The sequence below is a fragment of the Cavia porcellus genome, unplaced genomic scaffold (genome assembly GCF_034190915.1).
Source record: "Cavia porcellus strain 051 isolate PalLab524CR breed Dunkin Hartley unplaced genomic scaffold, mCavPor4.1 scaffold_1, whole genome shotgun sequence".
NCBI classification, from domain to species: domain Eukaryota; kingdom Metazoa; phylum Chordata; class Mammalia; order Rodentia; family Caviidae; genus Cavia; species Cavia porcellus.
In genome coordinates, this window is record NW_026947484.1 from 26,950,169 (window position 1) to 26,967,361 (window position 17,193).

The window sequence follows — 17,193 nt, forward strand, 5'->3', positions numbered from 1 at the left end:
CAACTGGAGCAGCCAAATCAACCTTGGAGTGTTCTTAAAAGCACCATATACCCAACAGAAGAGCCCTTGAATTACTCTGTACACCAGAACCTGCTGTACATCACAACAGATTATTAACAGAGGCCAAAAACTAGGGCACTGTGTGATCTTATAACCCATCACAAAAGCTGAGAGCACTACTTGATCCCTTTATTGTATCCATGAGAATCGCATTTTTACCAACTAAATTAGTCAGGCACCTACAGGCTATGCAGATACAAATGACTTCTGACCTAAAACTTAACCATCCTGCTTCTTCCTATGTAGGCACAATATATGTTTTTGAAAAGAGAGAATAACAATACTCTTTAGCAAGCTACCCTCCCCATAATGAAGATCAGAAAATGAAAGCAAAAAACCTTTTCTATTAACTTACTGCAAGAGCTTTCTTTGAAGTTTTCCCATTAGAAAGGAAGATACCAACAGGGTCAAGATAATTCATTTAAGAATTTAAGTACTTAATGAGTATTTTTTAAATTTTTAATACATAAATACTATTCATAGCCTTTTTCCAGACTTGTGGCTTGCCTCTTATATTCAAGGCCTAATTCTGCCTTGTGAAACTTTTTCAGATCACCTCCATTGTGTTTTCCAATTCCCTCAGTATTAAACACTGTGTCTTTTCATGAGGGCTTTGTAACCTAAAGAAAGATGTATAATTTCATTTTTCATAACAAATGGTTTAAGGTCAGAAAAACCAAAAAGCCTCCTTCTACCCTTAATTGCTTCCAGAAAAAAACCACTTTGAAAAAATATAGAAATGACAAGGCATTTTCAATGTACTTGTCTTACAAGGCCCAGTACAGTATATGATAAATTATATTGGATGACAGAACCTACTAAAATACTGTTGGGTCTGAAAGAAATAGCAAGTAAGAGGAAGCCATAGAAGAGCTTTACAGGATGGCATCAAATGGAGCAGATGTTCACTTGACACTGTCTTTCATGGCTCTGCTTTCTATACTAACATTATATTTATATGTATATATATATATATATATATATATATATATATGAATGGACAACTTGTCTAAAATGGTTACTAATCTACTACTACCCAAAACAAACATTCCAATATAAATTAGAGTAAAATTCACACATGAAAGTTGCAATAGAGAGATACAACTATCTCTCTGCCAGTCATATACAATTGCAAAATTGAAATTAAATTGTTAACATTATATTAAGTTACACTCCTATGATATTGTGGTGGTTAATTGATTGTCAGCTTGGGTGGGAACACCCAGCTCAGCTGAGTCAGCATGGCTCCGGGCATGGAAGACTCACTTTTAGGAGGATTGTTGTCAGCACAACATATAAAAAGAGAATAGGAGGGAAAGATTTCAGCCAACTGTCCTTGGAGGAATTCAGCTGTTCTCTGTACAGAAGCTCCCATCTTTGCCTTGGCCTTGGGCTTCGTCTCCTCACTTTGGCACAGATTGTTTAGCTTCCAGTGCCAACCTTTGGGCCTGCCCGCGCAGGCTGTTTAGCTTGTAACACTGACCCTCCAACCTCCCTGCAAGACTCCTGGGTCTTCTGGCTGATCTTTGGCCTCCTGACACGAACTTCCATGGGACGTTGGCATGGGCTCGGGCCTACAGCTGAATCCTTTGGAGATCTAGCACAGAGATCTGTCACACTCTTCTACATCTGATTCTGTGGATGACCATTATAGGCTAGTCTTATAAATTTCCATGTCCTGCATTAAGTCTGATTCAAAACATGTGCAGTCTTTTGAGGAGCCTCACCCCAGCCCTGTAAGCTCTTGTAAGCACTGACTAATATAGATTATAGATTATTTCAGACATCTGATATTTACCTACATTAAAGACTTGATTAAAATGTATTAGTACTAATATTCCTGTAAGAAGATGAGTAGTGATCTTCTTTAGTGTAATAGAAAACAATTGTATTGAGCAGTCAGAGGCTTAAATTTGAGTTGTACTCTGTACCATGACAGAAATACGACATTTATCCATTCTGATCCTCCCACTGTGGTACCATTCAAATGAGATTAGTATAAAAAGTTTACATACTTAAGGAAAACTAGGTATCTCAGCCACATGGCTGGAATGACTGAATTATAGAGTCAAAATATGTTCAATGCTGTGCCTATATACCTTTGCTTAATTCTAAATCTACTTCCTTCACAGAAGGCTACAGACATAGCTGTTAGCTTCAGATTAAGAGCAGATTTTATGTTTAGATCTTTAATATATGGGTAACATACTGATAGTATTTACATTTTATTTTAGTTCTCTATGAAGTGACATTAACTGAATGCTAAGATAGTAAGTTGCCACAGGAAACATATCCCTATTAATTAAGAAACTAGCTAAAGATAAGATGTGCCCTGCTCTCTTTTGAGAGAGAAAGGCAGGGTCAGCAGATGCAAAGAGCTAAGTAATTCAGTAACATCAAGTTGTTCAAAACCTAAAATTAAGGTCTCGTGTAAAATGAATTGCTGAAGAGAAAGGAGCAAATAAAGTAACAAACTAGAATACTTCTTCATGTTCTCTAAGTGGAGATTAGGAATCAAATCCTCTAGCATCTTAAAATGTCTTCTAAGAAACCATTTTTCAGTCTTCCTTTTAGCCTGCATCCCCTTCAGTGACACTCCAATAAGGTCAGAGAGAGAGGAGGTTTTGTCTCATATGCATCTCTTGTATACATTCCTATTTCATTGTGCTTCCCTGGGCTGGAAACAGGCATCCATGAAGTTAGACTTCTGGATGCAAATTGGTTTTCCCAGTTAAATTTAAATAACAATGTTGCAGCAGGCGGCTCTCCTGCTGTGTGTCCAGAGCCATTTCCAGCCTTCTCCATGTGAAGAGGGCCTAGCAGTGGGGATGGCAGCAGCCAGATTCTGCAAACTCCTGTTGAGCAGCAGCTTCCTGAATGTTGAGAGGCAGGCCCAGCAGAAGTGGCAGCTTCCTGATCCTGGCTTTGATCCCTGGATTGCAGCTATAACAATGTGTTCTGCAACCGCAGAATCTTCCACTGTAGCATCCTGATTCGTTTCATTCCTGACTGCAACAGCTAAGAGTGCCCTGGGTCTCAGTTCTCTGGTGTTCGGGAAGTCATTCATGAAGGTCAGGTCGTAGGGCTGCCCTCCCAGCCCCCAATGCCCTCTATTATATCCCTTCTGACTGAGAATTTCAGAAGCAGCTTCTATTTTAAAAACCAAACCCTGATATTTGTTTCAAATGCCTGCCTCCACTAATTCACAATGGCTGCCTAGAGCAAGGTGTTAAGAAGAAAACTGAGATTTTGTCCAAACTCCATGGAGAAGGTTCTCTATGCCTGTCAAGGGACAGAGGAACCACTACACATCTTCTGCCTTAATTCACATCAGCCTTACCTAACAAATTGCTGTGGGTGCCTAAATAAAGATAAAGTTTTAAGAGACAGGTAACATTTGCAAATTATAGTTTTCTTCGATTATAGTTTTCTTCAATTATAGTTTTCTTCAAACAGAGATATAGTGAAAATTAAGCAAGCTGACCAAAATTAACAAAGATTGCATAAAAGGAAATGTTATATTTATTCACACGAATGCTAATTGAGCCATATGTGAGTTGCAATTTATCATATTCAAAACAGTGCAAGTTACTTCAGTGTAATTACACTAGCCTAGATCCACTTTTCAAAGATAAAATGGCCATTTTTTTTCTGAACTTGCCCAGTTGCAAACTGCTGCAACTAATTTTAAGGGATCAATTTTAAGAGATAGGAGATTTAAATATCACACTATTAGAAAAGAATATAAAACTACAAAAACTCCTCCATTCCTATTCCTTTGTAACTATTCATGTTGGTAAAGTAGATTAGTAAGGTGTTTTTCCCCATTCTGAAAAGCAATCATTTTTCCCCCGGGAGTGTTAATTCTTCAGTCATTTAAACTTCCTAATTTGATCCTTTTTTGGTGAAGAAGGAAACCCTAAATGAGGAAAGGAAATACTAAGAGGAAATTACTTGAACAAAACTTAATAGTTTTGTGATATGAAGCTGTGATCATATTTTTTTCACAGTGTGAGTCAGCCATATAAATGTTTAGTTTACTTAGTTTCTTAATTTGATATGAAACTAAACTGGGCAAAACTTGTCAGCAAAATGTTATTTTTCATGAGTTATTCTATACTGATTTCATGATTAATACAATATCTCATATTTGTAAGTGAAATTGGTTTAAGTGGACTTTTGGTCAGCATAAAGCTCATTTTTAAAAGTATGTTTCTAAATGAATTACTGGGCCATGCTATAATTTCAATAAACCTGCCTCCTACATGGGGATTTGAAGATCCTGGTTATAGTTCGTTACTAACAGTGTCAACACAATGTAAGTAGGGCTCATTATGAAACTCTCTGGAGATTTCTAACGTGATTACGTTCTCTTTGTAATCCACAAAAAGGAGCTCTTCAAAAGATAACAATTCAGTGAGATGAGATGAGAACCATCTGGTTCACTTGTAAATCAAATTCTTTTTTTTTTTGTGGTATGTCCTTGCTGTTCTCTCTTATTAACACCAGAGAATGAAATTCAGGAAGGTTGGTTTTATTTCTGCTCTTATAAAATGGACAAAGGGTTGAACATCAGCTATTAGGAAAGTCCCTGCCTAATGTCAGATAGAGGCCTCCATCAAATCCAGTTCCCCAAACCTCCTTTCTATAAGCAATCAGTATGTTTGTTCCCAGGTGGTTTCAGTTGTGAACAGTACTCGGTACTAATTTTTCTTTTAAATTTTATACTAATCTTTTTCACATTTTATGACCTACGTATGCTATTCTCCTCAGATAGCTGCCAACTTGGTACTTGAAAATGCTCTCATGACCAACAATATCTCCCAACCTGGGTGTCATAGTGACAGAAAGCCCAGTATCAGCTCAACAAATAAGAAAATTAATTTTGCTCATGATAACAAATGCCAATGAACATTGTCCTGATCAGTTTATCAAGTAAAAAAAGAAGAAACTAAGAAATTCAGAGGTTTATATATGCCTTTGTGGTATGATATCCTATTTTTAGATGTAAAACTTGGGCGGGATAGTACATTGATTCCCTACAGCTTAAAAGGAATTCGTTTAGCAAATCACCTTCCATGTAGGTGTAGGACAATTTACAATTGCTATCTCTAGAGTCCCTGGGATTACATGAAGACAGTACTTCATGTAACTCATAGGCTTGATTCTCTGCCCCTAAACTCAATTCTTCCTCAAAAAGTGAATTTATTTCTTTTTCCAAATGCAAATCTGTTCTTTCTTCCACAGGAGCATTTCTCATGGAATTTGATTCCCCGATTCCCTTCTTGGCCTCTTGTGAGAAAAATTTTGTATCCAGTTTCTGTTCTAGCTGCCACCCCACCTAGCAATATGCTATTTTATGACTTGAAATAGCCTTCTCTAATGGGAAAGACCTGGGCCTTGAAGACAGTAACAGACTGAAGACTTGATTTTGTGACATGTGTATGAGCTGAGCGTAATTTAACTTCTCTGAGACTCAGTTTTCTTCCCTTCAATGAGGTTAATAATAAAAGCCCACAAAAAGTCAGCCTAGAACCTGTGAATATATTATTTAACATGGCCAAGGAGATTTTTCAGGGTATGAACTTTGATATGGGGAGATAATCTTGGGCCCAACCTCCTCATATGAGTTTTTAGAAGTGGATGATTTCCAAGCCATGGCTATAAAAGGATGTGACCAAGCAACAAGACAGAGAGATGGGAAGAAGAACTCAAATGTATCACTGCAGGCTGTGAAGAGGGAGCGAGGAGTCATGAATCCAAGGAAATAAATTCTCCCATACAGTCGCTAGGAAAAAAACATGGCACTGACGCCACCATGATTTTGCCCAGTAAGTCCTGCAGAACTACTTCTGACCTACAGAACTATGTGATTAAAACCATTTAATTTGTTATATCAGCATTTAAAAAAAAGTATGTGTTGTAAGAAACCACAAATAGAAGGCCTATTACCACCTATTATTTGTCTGACAGGGACAGATTTTAAAACCCTAAACAAGTAAAAATTTACTCCCACAATATATCTAAGAAAACAAATTTATTTATTCACCAGTGACAATAACAAGTACATTATAGGGGCCTGATACTATTCTAGAAGTTCATGGAGTTCGCATTCCAATTAAAGGGACCAAATCATTTCATATACTTTGGATGATGTTTCATTTTCTACACACACCTGGCTCAAGTGGACATTTGCTTTCTGCAAATATTGGGCCATAGGCTTGCATAGCTCAGCAATTCACAGCATCTACCAACAGCTTCACTTTTCCTAGTTCTGGACCTGTTTGCTTAGGGTGAGTTGATTTCTGTGAAACTATAAATGAAGAAGCTATTTGTGTTTAGTTTTGCATTCAGGAAGAACTGTTATTCTGAATTAGGTCTGGTCTTAGTGTGTTTGTGCCCATCTCTCTCACACAACCATACACAACCCACAGCCCAGCCAAAAATATCACTGGGACCTCTAATGGTTGCAAAGCAGAGAGGACTAGAGCAACACCTTTAAAGGTTAGGTGGGGATAGGGATGAGCAGAGGCAGGGCTCGGGAGGGGAGGAAGGAGGTGTGTGAGTGTGTAAGAATGAAGTGGCTGCCATTCCCCAGAAAGGTTTCATAGATAAAAGTATTGGGAAAAAATTATTTTAATAATTCCCATGAAACCAAGTGTCAGTGATCCAAGGCACAAATTCAAGTTGTTTTCAAGAAGAATAGCACGTATGAGGGAGGGGTCTATTGACACCAGCAAAGCAGCCAGGTCTGGTTTCCCTTGCTGCCCCAAACTAGAGCACTTGCCAGTTTATCTAACAAACTGAAGATGCTCAGGCCTTGCAGATTTGACATGGTTCTCCGACCAGCCCTTGGGACAGAGCACTTCCGGCTGTAAAAGACAGAGGTAGAAAGTCCTTCCCTTTATGTCCATTCTAGATGCTACAAGATGGCTAGAGGCCCTGAACTATCTTCCTCTGTCAGAACTATGGCAATTCTGCTTCCATGGATCAAAATTAAAGTCTATTTACCACAGGTAAAAATCTCACCCTGGACAGGAGCAGCTGAGAGCAGTCAGTGCCCTCTGAGGAGCACTCAGAAAAACTCTCACCTGGTGCTGACATTTACAGTTTTACTCTGCTCCCAGCTGTGCCCTGTGCTCTGTTTGGGTCTTGGTACAACACGGAGAATCTGGTAGAGAGGTGCAGACATTGATTGGAGTACAGTCCTTTGTCCCATGGCTGAGGCTTTTCAGCAGTAGAACTCCCAGCCTCACGCCATGATGTCTGCCCCATGACTGCAGCCCCATCCGCAGATCCAGAAAAACCACCTGGGCTGTCAGAGAAGGAATCCAGTCACCCCATTTTGGAATGGCTCTGGGCCTCTGTGAGATGCGTAAAGCTTGCCTGGTTGCATCCCTTTCTTCTCTGTGTGCAAACATCTATGTGATTTTTTTTAGTGTTTCTATTGATGTCAAGACGCTGTTAGAAAAACAAGACTAACACTATGTGATTTGAGCTCCCGGTTTCCCACATCTCCCAGACTCCTTAAGCAGCTGGCAGAGCTGGAGGACTGTTTATTCCCTGGCTTATTTCCCCTTTATCTTTGATGTCCCAGGATGTCAAAGGTTGTAAATTTAATATTGATTTTATAAAGTAGTTTTACTCTAACATGTCACTTACAATTAACTTCATCCTGGAAGAAGCTCAGCCACTGATCTGGGTTTGCACGCAATGTGGTTCCCCGACTCTCAGACTCTCTGAGTGAATGCTTTATTTATTAGAGGATGCAGTGGTTTGTAAAGGCCAGGACAGCCCCAGCCCCCAGCTCTCTCCTTGCTCTGAGCCCCCAGCACCTGGGCCCTTGCATTAAGCTTGAAAACCTAAGTGGATCAGAGAGACGTATCATTTGCTGGCATGTCAACAGACAGAAGAGTTTATAGATCACATTATACCCCAGTGGATAGAACCAGAGAAAGAGGAATGAGAAGTCTTACTTGAGTTTCAAGCCCTCCCTTTTTGCAAGCCCCAGTGCCCTCATGTTCTGCCATCAGGGCGGGAGTTACTGGTACAATAACGGTGATAAAAGCTGACATTTATTGAACCCTTTCAATGGATTGGCCACTTAATAAGCATCAGGCCTAGCTCTGGGGGTTTTTATTTAATCCTCACATTAGTCCTTTGAAGTAAGTTTTTGTTATTACCATTATTTATTATTATTACAGTTATTGCTACTACTACTCTGGCCCCCACGCCCCAGATGAAGGAACTAAGGAAGCCCGTGATCACACTGCTGCAGGTGTGGAAGCTGGAATTCAACCCCAGGCAGTCTGACATCCAAAGCCCATATTCTAATACCCAGCACAATCATGAGTGCCTTATTAGAAAACCGGAAAATGCCAATTATGCTGAGATGATATCTCCTACTTAAATTACCAGCTCCTGTTCTTAGTTTTTACTTTTTGATACTAAGTGATATTGAAGCAAAATAGACCAATTCATCCCAAATTCCATTTTCTTTCTTTTCTTCCTCCTTCCTCACACCTTGGAACAATTTCTCCTGAGACGGAGAAACTCAGGGTTCCGGGGCAGGAACCCTTGCTGAAGGCATGAGGTCAGGTGCTTGTTTGCTAACTCCTCAACCAAAGTGCTACGAAGGGGCACAACCTTCCAGGTGGAAGGAAGGATCACAGACTTCTCACCTTGGCTCTCTCCTTAGTTTAACACAGACTTCTCACCTCAGCTCTCTCTATTTTACCACCGCAGAGGGTGATACCACAGAAGGCTGACAGGGTGTACTAGGGCACTTTATAACCCTAATTACACTTCTTTGCTGGCCCCTTATGCCTTGGTCCTACACTCCTCTCTCCAGATCCAGACACACTAGGCAGAGTTTGGCTGGAACTGCTTCTCCTGATGCTATTTCTTTCCTCTTCCTGTACCTCAACAATGGCCACAAGGGATAGATTAAACCACACTGAAAATGGTAGCAAGTTCTTTGACAGGAGCCTGCTAAACCGTGGGTACCTTTCCCCTCTCTTTGAACTCAGGTGGGTTCTGTACCTGCTCTGGCAGTAAAGAATGGAAATAATGTTTAGTTCATTACTAGGTACCAATCTTAAAACACTGGAAATACCCATGGGAGTTCATCTACCCTAATGGAAAGACAGACAACAAGCCCTTGAGACTACACAGAGAGGACAGGAGTCCATCTAAATGTGTCACCAGACCAGATATGTGAGTACAGCTGTCTTGTACCTTGCAGATCAGACCAGATTCCAGGTGAAGTCCACCAAGAAATAACGATTAAAGCACATGAGAAAGAACTGTCTAAATTTATGACCCACAAAATTGTGAAATCTAATTAAAAATGTAGTCTCAGGGTAGTAGGTTGCACAACAATAAATATCTTGTCACTTTTATTCTATGACTCCTGGATTTCAGGTATGCATTCACAAGGGGAATGCCATTGTCTAACCCTGTCTTAGTTACTTTTTACTCGTCACTGAGACAAAATACCTGATGCCCAAGTTGGGAAAGGAAAGGTTTATTTCTTACAGTTTTTGGAGGTTTCAGTCCACACTCAGTTGGCTCCCAGGCAGGCGGGCATGGCTGGCCCCCTTTCATGGTGGCTGCAAACAGCAAGCTCGAAACAGCAAAGAGCAAGACACAGCTTCTTCCTGCCATTACATCACATCCTGGCTCCACCCCTATCTGGGTGTAGCACTGACACCATTAATCCAAGCACTAGACAATGAACGAATAACAAATGCACAATCCAAACTCATGAGGCCTGGGGGACACAGACATAAACCATGACAAACCCTGCACAATGCATTTAAGCATAGGGATGAGCATGCTGCTTTCTGCAAATAACTCTTTAAGTTGTGACTTGAGATCATTTCTGTAAGACGTCACCCATGTGCTGCCCTACAGAGCCAGTCTTCCCAGCTGATTATGCATTGTTAATGAAGGGCACCAAGAGATGGAGGGAGGGGAGTGAGAGGGAAGAGGAAGAGCAATGGAATTTTAAAAATGAGTTATGTCCATGTACCAATTATCCACAGTAAATGGAATCATCCTGTACTGTAAATACGTGCTAACAAAAAAAAAAGTCAGAGAAAAAAATGCAAGATTAGTCTTCTGTAGCTTAATCCCTTACAATGCATGAATCCGTTAGAACGCAAGCCTCAGCTAAGCACTGAACCCACATTTTGTTTTTGCTTTTAGTTTCCTCAGTCACACATTATTTTCAACAGTTAAAAGGTAAATGTCTTCACGTAAGAAGAAAGACATAGAAAGGCCTGCTCTTGTGGTAAGGAAACACACTTTTTGTAGAGAGTTCTATAACTATAGTAAAAGACATAAAATTAGGCCCTTTATTAGCTTCCAAACAAAATTTCTCTCCTCTTTAATTTTATGTGTTTTCATGTATATGCCAATTTAAAGGACTATGAGCAGACAGTGTATTTTGGAAGCATAATGCCCAGTCTGGAAAATTCAGTTTGTGTGCCAGTCTGTAATATACTTTCATGGAAATGAGATAAATATAAAAAAAACAGAGAGAGAGAAGAAAGAGAGGCTTGAGACCACTGGTTTAACAGAAGATACTCAGGGTGTAGATGTCCAGTGACTGCTTGATTTCCCATACAGTGGGTGTGTGCTTTGGCAAAGTGACTTCAGCAACATTCATTTACAAGAATACACTGAATGGTCTTCAAGCTCCATGCAATGTGCTAAACACTTAACTACAAAGACAACAGGTACAGACAGCCTTCCCCCACCATCTCTTTGTGCCTCACTTTCACAGGTAAATACCTATTCCATGTGATCATTGTAAAGACCCAGGATGTTCTCCTTAGAGCCCCCAGGACAGAGGTAAATTGTTACCGTGTTGCAGAGGGTGCTTGTATGAAAACCATGGATCTCCAGGGAAAGGAAAGCCAGGGAGGACAGATGTTGTTCTCCGTATTGGATACCTCATTTCCTTTGAGTCCTCATTTTACTCCAGCCGTGTTACCCCAGCCAGTCTAGACCAGGGGAAGCCTACCCAAGCCTGCCTTCAGGGCACCTGAGGGCCCGCACAATGCACATGCTCAGCCTCCTGCCCCAGGGAGTATGTCTTGACCAACGGGGAGTGTGGACTAGAGTATAACAAATCTCTCCCTTGTGGATCTTGGCTAAAGAGTTCTAAGACTCACTCCTTACAGTCCCTAGGACGGCGTGAACTCAGCAGCCCACAACAGGGACCAAATCAACCTGGCACGTTTGCACTGGCCCTCTGCTTTCTCGGTTTCACTTTGCCCAGTTTTTCCTCCCGGTGCCTGGGGTGGCTTCCCTAATGAACTATACAGGTGTGAGCCCTTGTCTCCAGCTTTGCTGAGGAGAGAACTAAGGCCCGAACTCTGCCACGGGACAGGAGGAAGTGGAAGGACCTCTGTTGGAGGCATATATAAAACTGACTATGCAATGAAATATTATACAACTAAACTCTGGAGCCAGAGGATCTTTTAATTCTTGGCTCTGTGACACACAACTGTGTGAATCTGGGCAAGTTGTTTCATTTGGGTGGGCTTCAGTTTCCCCGTGTAAAGTGGAGATAACAATAACATAGCACCTACTTCATCGGACTGTTAAAAGCAAATATAGATAAAGCTTTCATAAAGGTGCCTGGCACATAGTAATTACTATATAATTAAAGGAGGAAATAGCTGGCTACAACCTATAGTTACATAGGGAGGGAAAATGTGCTTCACTGTATCAGGGTCTGGGGATCACCCGTCATTCTAGCCCTCTGTTAGGAAGCTTCTACTTCCAGTAACAGAGAAGGAAGAAAAAAGGAGTGGAAGCAAATGAGAAAAGAAAGGAAGGAAAGAAAGAAGGAGGTCAGAGAGGATAAAAGAAAGGAAGAGAGTCTCAAAAGTTTTCATGGCTGCTGCTGGCACAGGGCAGGCCTGGCAGACTCCCCCTGCCCTGAGGTGTCCTGCCCGGCCTCAAGGCTTCTCTTCCCAACTGTCTGATCAACTCAGTTCTTAAGAAACATGCAAGTTCATGTTGGTGATCTGTTTTTTCTTAATTGAGATGCAACTGTTAGTATAGTACATTTTGCTGACATTCATGTCATATTTCCTAGATACTAGATAAAAAATACTTTTAATTAGTTATAAATGAGAATGTATACACAACAATTCTGAAATAGTGTCTTCATCAAAGTTTGCTTCCAAGTATGATACATGTGACTCTAGTGCCAATTCTTATTAGCTGTGCAATGCAATGTGCTGACACCCACGACACATTTCCCCAAAGCCAGTCACAAAAATACTTCTAATTAGCTGTAAATGAGAATGTACACACAACATTTCCAATAGCCGCTCTCTTTCTATCAAAGTTCACATCAAAGAAAACTTAAACTGTTGCTACTGAGCTGCCTCGCTCCAGTTCCAACAACTCCTTTTTCTGAATGCTTAGAAAATTGACTCTTTAGATCTTGCTGGGTAAACAGATCTGAGGTAGATGAATTTCAACCCAAGCCCTTTATTTGATATACGTGTGCGCCTGAACCCAACTAAAATGCATACCATAGCCATTTCAAAGGCAGTGATAAAATTACTTAGTTAAATATTTTGGCTGGATTTCCTGTTTTCAGAGCATTGGGCTTTGTATTCTGCAGTTTCTGCATTTGCACATCACAGTCAGGACCTTATTAAATGACACCACATCTGCCAAGCTGCATAAGAACCATGCCCCACCGCAGGGGCTCAGGCACCCGTCTGCACTGAGAGCCACACCGGGAAGACTCCAAACTTCAGTGACCACTCTCAGTCCTGCAGACCTTTAACTTTCTTCAGGAATGCTGGCTGTAAGCCTCTTACGATGCTCACAAATCATAAAGTACCCCCCTTCATGCAAAAGGTGGAGTTTATAAAATCATGTTGGTTATAAATCAGAAATTCTCCAAACATAGGGTTCTGAAGCATTAGGTTCTGCTCTTAGATTTCTGTCCCAGCTCTCCTTCATTTTATAGCAGGCTTAGTCTTCCGTTGCTCTGTATGACTAGAACTCTTTCCAAGTCATAAGGCCTTGATTTGTGCGTGGGACATGGAAATGAAAGAGAGGCTTTATGTTAGGGGAGGAGAAAATGATTCTGTTAAACTTTGCTTACTTTCACTACCTCTAAAAACTCATTAAATAGGATTCTGTCTTTCACTTGCTAAAGTGTTTAAAACCTTTTTTAATGAAAAATTCTAATCCTATATAATCACACCATAAGTACTTTCTTTCTGTTCAAAGAGGAAACAGTGTTAAATTTTAATGCATACCTCTGGCAGGCTATAATAAAAGTGTTCAGTCAGTTTTAAATCCGATTAGTGTAACTGTTACAGATTAAAGAAAAATCCCAAGTGATTGGACCAAGTTCCCAATCAAGGACCTAACTTAGGGACTCGATCATGCCAGACTCAAAGAGAACATCAAGACTCTTGAATTCTGTTCAATTGTGCTCAGACACTAATAAAAGTAAAAATTTGTGCCAGGTATTGCAGGGTGGTAAAAACAAACCTGAAAATACAGGGATAAATGAAGCGAAATGCAGCCCAGTGGATAACATGCAAATGCTGGAGAATTCAGAAAGGACAGACTTGCATCCCAGGAAGAAAATTATGAATATTTTCTGGAGGATTTGCACGCTAACAGAGAACTTAATGGACAGACAGAACTCCATAGATGAAGAGACAAAGGCATACCTGCTAGTGTGGAAAAGGTTATTCGGTTTTACCCAGAATTAGGGTTAGGGATTGCAAAACTTGCCTAATGCCAAACAACTAGCAAGAGTGATACTCAGAAGAAAAATATGGTTCAAGCTGTCAGTATTTAGACCTCAGAATTCTCTGAATCATGATTTTCTCTTTCTCATCATTGAGGCCCAGTCTATTCTAAAATCTGTTCTTGCACACTTGAGTTAGAAATGATTTTTCTGATTCCTGAATTCACAGCATTCTTACTGTCATCTGTGTGGTACTAATTGTACTCTGCCTTAGGTTATTTCTCACGCAAATGTTTACCTCAGTGCTTCCTAATTGGTAGGGTCAGCTAGGTAGGACAGGAACATAAAAAGACCTGCATATTACGGTATTTAAATATTTATATTGATGAGATTGCCCTCCCGCCCACCTCACTTTGCCTTCCTGTGTAACATAACACATGCAGAGGGCAGGATAGATAAGTAAAGTTGAAGAATAAGTGCCAGAACATATGAAGGAATCAGCAGTGAGGACTTAAAAATATTTCCTTAGCAATTCTAATTCGCATCCCACCCTAGGTGAGAGCCATTAGGCCTGTGTACTCAAAATTAGGTGATTCAACATTAGGTCACAATTCTGCCACTTACTGTCTAGATGATTCTACATGCTTACCCTCTGTGAGGCCAGTTTTGTAGTGTACAAATTGAAATCATCATGTCTGCTTTAACCACACTTTAGGATTATCATAAGGATTAAATGAACAAATCTGTTAAGTCTCCTATAATGGTATGGCATTAACACATCTCGATTTCAAAGCAGGAGAATGAATTTTGCTTTGATATGCATATCTTCAATGAGGGCCCATAGTATATATTTAATAACAGGTGTTGGTGCATAGACAGATCACTTCAAATCAACCATGATGTCAAAAAAAGTACTGCAATGCCCTCCATTGAGGATAACATAAGCCTCCATCCCCCACCTGGAAACATTTTTTAAAAAGCATCTGTTCACCAGTCATGACCCCCTGTGGCTTCGTGGGGCTAGAAATGAGAAGTTCTGGGCTCTAGATGGTCATTATTTCCAACTTCCTTCTGTCGTCTTCTCCATTTTCTATCTCCAAACCAATACGCTCACCACTGCCTCTCAAATAGCAAGAAGACGCAATTTAGGCCCAAAAGGGTCTTCGGTCAATTAAATTTTACTCAAGAGTAAAGGACAGTTTTAATTTCTCCAAACCATATCCTAATGCATGATAAGAAAAACATTTAATTTTCTCATTAAAAAAGAACTGGAAAAGGGAAATGAAAACAAAATATGAACTCCCATAGGAAGAAATGACTCAAAAAATAAAAACAAGCATTCATGAATGCAGAAAGAAATTAAAACAAACCTGCAGGCCCTCAGAAATACAGCAATCAGGCAGCTTCATGCATGCATCCCACATTTGATTTCTATTTTACATGAAGTATTTTTGTATCTGCTTTGCCTAAATTTGGCCTCTTACCAAAGCCTAATGACTCTACTTTATGTTAAGCTTTTCGAAGGATCTAAACTTAAAACTAGGGGAAAAAAACCGTTAATTTATCTTGCAGGAAAAGGTGTTATAATTTGAATGAAAAGCAGTAAGTAGACGGATAAAAAGGAGCTGGCACAAAGCTTGGGCAATCAGTAACACTTTTTTTCTACCTGCAGGCTGAGAAATTATCTCCAGTGTTGTCTGATGTTATTACCACTGCCTATTTTCACTTGTGCATTAGGTTCAAGCATAATTGTGTGAAGACTTGAATGTTCTCCACAGATTTACTGTTTTAATAAGCTCATAATGTTATAACACTATATGTGTTGACAGTGATACTTACACTGTATTAAGCAAACAAATCAAATCGTTTTCTTTAAAATGCTAAGTAGTCTAATTTGACCTTTCCACATGTCTTGGTCAGTTCTGAAGTATATCACTATAGTGGACTTCTTTCTGACTTTCTGTCTTTTTTTCCCATTTGTCAATATGGATCTCACAGATTGTGTGTCCGTATGATCCCAGATGCTGCCCCTGTTCCAGAAGGGCATATAGGATGGAGAGGCGAAACTGTGAGTTATACTCACAGTTGTTCATGGTTACCAAAAATAGGCTGGGTACCAGACAGCAGATGTGGTATCTAATTCACAAATCTGATTTTGAAGCACAGTCCAGGACTAAGTAGGCTATGACTATATTAAAATATCAGGAGACACTGAATCCGTGCACAAGCCTGAAAGAGAATTCTGGGCGTAGGTAAATCCAACTTCCGTTGTATGAGGGCTAACATTGAGTTCACAATGGAAACAGGGAGGATATGTGTCTAATCTCTGCAGGTCCTTTTAGTTCTCTCCTTTATTTTACAAAGTAATAGCATGTTTTAAAATGTGAATCTATTGTAAAAAGAAATTTTGGGAAACACACACAAGCATGAAGAAATCTATGGTTCTATCTCAGAAATAATCCTCATCCCAAATTTTAGATCTAACTCCAGGTTTCTTGTGGGAATTTTTAATAAATTAATATATATATTGATTTTGAAGTTGATTCTTTTTTTCACCTACTGGCTTGTTAACATTTCATGTAGTTAAACTGTGACCAAATCTAGGAAAACTTTTAATAATAGTAACTATTAAAGTATTCCTAGTCCACTAAGGAGTATTATACAGCCTATTGTTAGACACTTGGGTGCTTACACAACCTAATTATGAAGGGATGAGCTCATACTACAATAAATTATTTTTGAATACCCATCCTGCCCACTCCCCCACTTCTCACAAGACACTTTGTAAGTCTGATAAAGTCTCTACTTCTTGTGAATTTACCGTCTCATGGACATTTCCATTGACTTCTATTTAATTTAAAGATGCATTATACCTATACAAATGCACCTGCCACTCTTACCTCAAAATAAAACCCATTAAAGTAATTATATATGTATTAACACTTTTCTTTCATAATTCTATAATAACATTATATGTATATGATTTGTTTCTATAATATCAATCTTAAATATGTGAGAAATAAGCCCTGAAGCACTGCACAATCCATCAACCTAATTCAAAGACAGTTCTTATTTATTTGTTGATTCATTTGACAAAGTTACTGAACAGCTTCCATATAAATGCAGTTTGCCACATGCCAGACAGAAATAGTTCAGCACCTACGATGGGTATGTCTCTCCAAAGGCAGACACAAGAAAATGCTTATATTTTTCCTCGATTTTTTTCAAATAGCAGAAGCAATACTTAATTTATATTATGTAAAGATGTTGCTTTTCCTGTTGAGATGCTCTGGCTTGTTGACCAATTAATTATTATTTAAAAATTCTCAAAAATGTCTGTTAACACCTGAATCAGCAAATGTACCAGATCTCCAGAGACTTCTGCAGTGCTA